At 38.9% G+C, this 7,243-nt stretch overlaps 1 long non-coding RNA gene across 3 annotated transcripts; it reads left to right on the top strand.

Moving 5' to 3' along the window:
• The first annotated feature begins 562 nt into the window (after positions 1–562).
• Positions 563–2,077, top strand: LOC120080373. Of its 3 annotated transcripts, XR_005482496.1 has the most exons (4): positions 563–692; positions 829–1,003; positions 1,082–1,448; positions 1,933–2,077. It is a non-coding gene; the product is annotated as an uncharacterized LOC120080373 (long non-coding RNA). The 3 variants fall into 3 exon arrangements; XR_005482494.1 differs by having other exon boundaries at positions 605–1,003; XR_005482495.1 differs by having other exon boundaries at positions 605–997.
• The last annotated feature ends 5,166 nt before the right edge of the window (positions 2,078–7,243 follow it).

The raw sequence follows: 7,243 nt of genomic DNA on the forward strand, positions 1-7,243 counted from the left end.
GTTATGAAATTACATCATATAATCGTATGATCAACAACGAAAAGAGATAAAGAGAAAAACAATAGTATTTCCCTTCCCTATAGCCTTTTTAGATAAGATAGAATGTTGTTATTATTATTATTATTATTTTCCATTTTTTATAATAAAACTAATTAAAGACACAAATCCCTAAAATCGTAATTAAAAGATCCCAACAAGTTATCCATACCAAAATAAAAAAAAAGGCAATAACATTAATTGTACATTATATACTTTATTTATTATTATTATTATTTAGATGCTAAAAATGTAACTTCCTCCTCTATGGTTAAATTATTTTTTAAAAATTAATATAACAAGCCACTACAAAGTCGTTAATATTATTTTGATAATTCATATTATCTCAAAAGCTTTCTAGTTCGTATAATTGAAGTTGTAAACAATGCAAATGGTAATCATAAAAGCATTTGGGGCCAACACAAAGAAAGAAGGAAAAAGGAAAAAATAAATTATGAATTATGATTTTAGAAAAAAGGAAAAAAAAATCATTTGGGAGATTCTTAGTTAAAAGCAATAAATAAAAAAGGAAAAAAAATGCTTCCTTCCATTCCAGTTCTCCCTTTTTCTTTTTATTTCTTCTTCCGTCCTGCCATCACCGCATCTGTGCACCATTTTCTCTTCCCTGTTCCCCTCTTCTCCAGGCTCCAAGATTGGTGAGTTCTAATTGTTTCTTCTCTGCATATCTTTTTTTGAGAACAGTATGTTGAGTTTGGATTTTATTTGAATCTCTCTATTTGTTTTTCTGAGTTAGGGTTTATAGGGTTTTGATGTTTGTTTGTGAGTTGTTAGTTTGAATTAGGTGAAATCGTTTGTATTGACGATGGCTGCTTCTTCGTCGTCTTTCAAACCCTGCCGCCTGCCTATCTCGGAGTTTCATCCATCAGACGAATCCCGGATGACCCTAACTGGGAGTCTGAAACTACGTTAGAGTTCGAGGACGACGATGAACCCTGGGAAGGTGAAAGTGAGGTCATCATTTTTATTTTAAATTCTGGGATTGGGATTTTTTGGGAATACTACTAATAATTAATAATGGGGGCAGGGGTTCGATATTCCTTCACTTCCTGATAATGGTATGTGTGGTGGACTTGAACGGGTTTCCAGACGCTGCCTATCTAGCGATTATCTTCGAGAATGTGCTGAAGTTGGCATCAAAGATTTCAACTCTCAGAATGTGTACTCCATCTCTCTAATCTAATCTTACAGATTTTGAAAGGGTACCGACTTTGAGTTTGTGGAGATTGAAAAGGCTTGCAGTCAGGTTGTGTGTGGTTGTATGTTCTATCTCACTCTCAAGGTTAGGCCTCAGGGGATGCCTTCTGATTACCCAACCACTTCCCTTCAGGCCAAAGTTCTGTACGGAATTGGGGAAAACAATATTACTACTGAATTCTGCAGATATACAACTGGTAATTATCATTGGTTTTCTATGTTATTTGATTAACCAATCCCTTTTACTACTTGTAAGCATCATTGGCCATTGAGACGTTAACCCCATAACTTGGATTTTTGATCTTCACCCACAAGGTGATATGACATATATATTATTAAACGCCTATATGTTAACTGTTTTCTTAGGTTTTAAATCTTTATTCTTCAACTTCAACACGCCCTTCCCTGTCTATCTCATACTCCTCGTATATATTAACTCATGTTCTCCTACCTAGTCTTCAAATTTATCTTTCCCATCATAAGTTTGTTGGAAATATCTATCTACTATTGTTTGTGAATCTTTTGAACTTCTATCAAGGCCAAATAATAATAATAAAACTACAAGTGATCGATTGCACAAGTAGCCTCCTTCTCATGTTATTTTATTAACCAACCCCTTTATTACTTCTTTAGCATTGGTCATTGAGTTGTTCAACCCACAAATGTTCATTTATTTTTCAGAAGGAAAGTGACGCCTCTTGCTCTTCATCTTGCTGCTACTGCTGCTGGTTTCTGATCCTCACTCACATGGTGATGGCTTTATATAAGTATTCTCATACTACTATGTTTAATATCTGACTTCTATGTTTAATGTTTTCTTATCATTTAAATCTTCAATCTCGAAGCTGGCATTGTTCTCTCACTTTTAAGCTTATAATAAGGATCATGTATCAAATGCTACACGATCGTGTAGCATTTGCTACAAGATCGCACAACAAGTTTGCTACACGATCACTGCAGAGAGTTTGTTGAAGGTGTTAGAAAAACAATGTGGAGGACAAATATGAAAAATGAGACATAACCATAGGAATGCCAATGGTTTAAAGCTATAAATGTCATCAAATGCTCATAACTTACATAACTTCTATAATTCAAAAATCACTATTGGTTACAAAAAATTAAAAGTCACAAAACCCAAAAGTCACACTAAATGCCACAAATAAAGTTTAATAATGACAAACTTTTCAACACTACATTAAACTTGATTTGTTACATCAAGTAAACTCCTCATTTTGATAAAAGTCTCCAACTTGAGGGGCTTTGTGAAAATGTCCGTCGCTTGGTCTTGTGACTTGATATATTTGAGTTTCACTTCTTTCTTCGTAATGCAATCCCCAATGTAGTGAAATTGGGAATTAATGTGCTTGCTCCTCCCATGAAATACCGGATTTTTGGCTAAGATAATGACTGATTTGTTGTCAACAAAAATCTCCATTGGACCTTCCATTTGAAACTTCAACTCCTTCACTAAGTTTCTTAGCCAAATTGCATGACATACACATAAAGTTGCTGCGACGTACACATAAAGTTGCTGTGACGTACTCTGACTCGCATGTTGATAATGTGACTATGGGTTGCTTTTTTGACATCCATGTGAACGCCATTTCACCAATAAAAAAACACAAATTCCGTAGTGTTCTTTCCATCATTCAAATCACTACTCCAATCATTATCACAATAACCAACAATATCAAAATTGCTAGAAGAGACATAGGAAAGATCATACCCAATCGTCCTTTTGATGTAGCAAAGTATCATTTTTGCCATTTTGCAATGTGTTGCTGTCGGTTCCTCCATAAATTGACTAATAATTCCAACCGAATAAAGAATATCCGGTCTTGTACATGTCAAGTATCTCAAACTTCCAACCAAGCTTTTGAAATATGTAAATTTTACCTTCTCTCCTCCATCTTGCTTGGTGATTTTGACACCACATTTCATCGGTGTTCCAACTAGATTAGCGTCATTCATATTAAAATTTTTGAGCACTTGTTTAATATAGCCCTCTTGCGATATATAAATCTCATCTGCACCTTGTTTGACCTCAATCCCAAGATATAACTCATGAGACCAATGTCTGTCATTTCAAACTCCTTTGCCATCTCTCTTTTGAACTCATCAAACATGTTAGGATTGTTTTCGGTAAATACTAAATCATCAACATATAAACAAATGATTAGTATGCCTTCACCTTGCATTTTGATGTAGAGAAGGAGATGCTGTCGGATCAAGTGGGCACGCGTTGATAGCAAGACCATGCGTCGATCAAGTGGTTCCAAGAAAAGGAGATGCTGTCGGACAGTGAGGTCGACCTAATTTTGGAAATTTCGATCAACAGCCCAACACCGCAAACTGGGCAAGTAAACGCAATTAATCAGAACGTCATAAGGTGTGCGACTTGCAGTGACGGACACGCAATGGAAGAATGCCCACAGAACCCACATTCTATTTACTTTGTGAAAAATAATCCATTTTCTAACACCTAGAACCCCGGGTGGGAGAAACCACCTCATCTTTGCATGGAATGGAAGAATCAACAGTAGAATTTCCAATTTGTGGTGCAAAAAGAAGGGCCACCTAGATTCTTCCTGCGCAATAATGGTTAGGCGAGCAGTCAAGCCAATAGCTCGCAATCGCCGCAATCTTCCTCCTTGGAAAGTTTATTGAAGCAGTATATCAAGAAAAATGAAATTGTGCTTCAAAGCCAGACGACGTCCATCCACAATCTAGAATTACAGATGGGCCAGATTGCGAGCGGTCTAAAGAACAGACCGCAAGGGGCCCTGCCGAGTTCAATAGAATTCCCACGCAACTCGGGGGATTAGGTAAAGAGCAATGTCAAGTCGTGACATTGCGGAGTGGAAAAACTGTGGAGGGAGAAAGGACAAAGCCTAGCCGAACTGCTCCCATTACGATGGAACCTGAGATTGCGGTGACTAGAGAAAAAGAAGTGATAGAGCTAGAAGTTGTGTCCACCTCGAAACCGACAGAAAAAGGGATCGTGAGGGCGCATTTTCCACCTTTCCCATAGAGACTCAGAAAGAATGATGAGGTATAGTACCAACGCTTCATATCTATGTTAAAACATTTACATATTAATATTCCATTTAGTGAAACGATTGAGGAGATGCCTGCATACGCGAAGTTTCTGAAGGATATGGTAACTAAGAAGAGATATGAATATTAAGATCGAAATCAATATTAAGAGATATGAATATTAAGAAGAGATATGAAGGATATGGTAACTAAGAGAGGCACTGGTAAGTTTGCCACGGTGGCTTTAACGCAAAGATCGAAATCAATAATTCCACCGAATATGAGCGATTCTGGGAGCTTTACTATACCTTGCTCCATTGGAGGATTGTACATCGGGCAAGCCTTGTGTGACCTTGGAGCCAGCATCAACTTGATGCCTCTGTCAATCTTTAAGCAGCTGAATGTGGGGCAACTTGTGCCCACGACCGTGACTCTTCAACTTGCAGATAGATCTTTGGTGCATCCAAAGGGGAAGGTGAAGGAAGTGCTGGTCACCATCGACAAATTTATCTTACCAGCCGACTTCATCATCTTAGATTACGAAGCCGACAAGGATGTGCCCATCATCCTGGGGCGACCATTTTTATCAACAGGTCGTGCCCAGATTGATGTGCACAAAGGAAAGATCACTTTGAGCATAAATGGACAGAAGCTCAAGTTCAACATCATCCGTGCCATGAATTTTCCTGATGAAGAAAACCTGCATGAATCTGATGATGACCAGAATTGGACTGAAGAAGAAAAGTTTGACGAAGAGAATGAAGAAGATGATGCAAGCGCATCTATTGTGACATGCAATGCGATCATAGAAAAAACAAGCAAGGAAGTTGAGATGAACGCAACCCAAGAAGAAGAGCCAATAGTAAAAGAAGAAAGAAAAACAACGCAACCGTCCTTAGTAGAACCACCGATAATGGAATTGAAGATCCTGCCGAATCACCTAAAGTATGCATTTTTGGGGCAGAATGAAAAGCTGCCAGTCATTATTTCCTCTAAACTTAATGAAGACCAGGAGAATGCGCTGATGAGCATTATGAGGAAACATGTGCGAGCAATTGGTTGGACGATCGCAGACATGCAAGGAGACGAATCTCGTTCTTAACTGGGAAAAATGCCATTTTATGGTGAAGGAGGGCATTGTACTGGGGCATAAGATATCTCCGGACGGGTTGAAGGTGGATAAAGCAAAAATAGAAGTAATTGAAAAACTCCCACCTCCAAAAGTGTGAAGGCTGTAAGAAGTTTCTTGGGGCATGCCGGATTTTACAGATGCTTTGTCAAAGACTTTTCGAAAATAGCATGACTACTGAGTGCGTTGGTGGAGGTTGATAGAAAATTTGAATTTGACGACAATTGCCTCAACGCATTCAGGATTTTGAAGGATGCATTGACAACCACGCCTGTGTTAATCGCACTTGATTGGACACTTCCATTTGAATTAATGTGCGATGCAAGCGGGTATGCGATGGGAGTAGCTCTGGCATAGAAGAGAAAAACAATCTTACATCCCATCACATATGCGAGTAAAACGTTGAATCCTGCTCAGACTAACTACACCACCATAGAAAAAGAGCTACTTGTGGTAATTTTTGCTTTGGAAAAATTTAGAGCGTATTTGCTGGGAACAAAAGTACTCATCCACACTGATCATTCGATGATAAAATATTTAATGACAAAGAAGGATGTAAAGTCGAGGTTAATCAGATGGGTTCTCCTCCAGGAATTTGACATAGAAATAATTGATCGCAAGGGGATGGAGAATCAAGTTGCGGATCACTTGTCCAGATTGGAAAACCCAGAGGTTAACCGCAATGAGTCAAAAGTGAGTGTGGTGTTCCTAGACGAGCAATTGTTCCATATTGAAGAATTACCATGGTATGTTGACATAGTCAACTATCTGGTTTGCGAGCAATTTTCAGAGGATTATACTGACCACCAGAAGAGGAGGCTCAAGCATGAATGCATATCATATTTTTGGGATGAGTCGAATCTATATAAAAAGGGGCAGACCAGATTCTACGACTATGCGTACCAAATGCTGTTCAACAACGCATATTATCGCAATGTCATGACTCACCATATGGTGAGCACTTTGGAGGACAACGCATCGCAGCAAAAGTATTACATAGTGGATTCTACTGGCCAACATTGTTTAAGGATGCAGTTGACTACGTGATGAAGTGTGATCGGTGCCAACGCATAGATAACATTTCATGGAAACATGCAATGCTTATAAACACCATCTTGGAACTTGAGTTGTTCGACGTATGGGGTATCGACTTCATGGGACCATTCCCTCCATTGAATGGTAAAAGTTATATCTTGTTAGCCGTCGACTACAAAGAGAGATGTTCAGGTTCTTCGTCGCCGACATGATCACTGATCTTCTTCTAAGCCAACCTGGCTCTGATACCAATTGTCACAAATCGCTCTTTGGAAAAGCTTCTCTTAGCGATTGTGCAGCACTTGTTCCCGCTCCGAAGAACAAGTCAGCCAACTCGAATACGGACTTACCGATGGCACACGAGAATGCCTCTCGCAACCTCCACCCCCGTTTTAGGGAAAACGGTTTTAAAAAACGGGTTTAGAGAAAAGGTTTTCGTAAGAAGTTTTGTGAGTGTGAATAAAGAAAGAAAGATTGTAGTAGACTAGAAAGCAATAAGCAACAACAACAGCTTTATAGAGTACTACTCCGGGTATGAGGAAGTGATGGTTAGTCTTATCCCCATATAGTGCATTCTGAACAAAAAGCTAACTGGCGCCCTTGCATATGCAAAAAGGGCGAGTGGTCACTTACAATGAAAATGTAAAGAAAGCAAGCTAACTAAGCTAATACAATACAAGATATGAAAGTATGCTAGAAGGGGTTGGATTGGGCATGCGGGCATGGGCAACAGGCCCTGGACAAGCATAACCGTTACACGGCGCACGCCACTGCTTCTACCCATTTGGATAC

This window comes from Benincasa hispida, chromosome 6 (genome assembly GCF_009727055.1).
Source record: "Benincasa hispida cultivar B227 chromosome 6, ASM972705v1, whole genome shotgun sequence".
NCBI classification, from domain to species: Eukaryota; Viridiplantae; Streptophyta; class Magnoliopsida; order Cucurbitales; family Cucurbitaceae; genus Benincasa; species Benincasa hispida.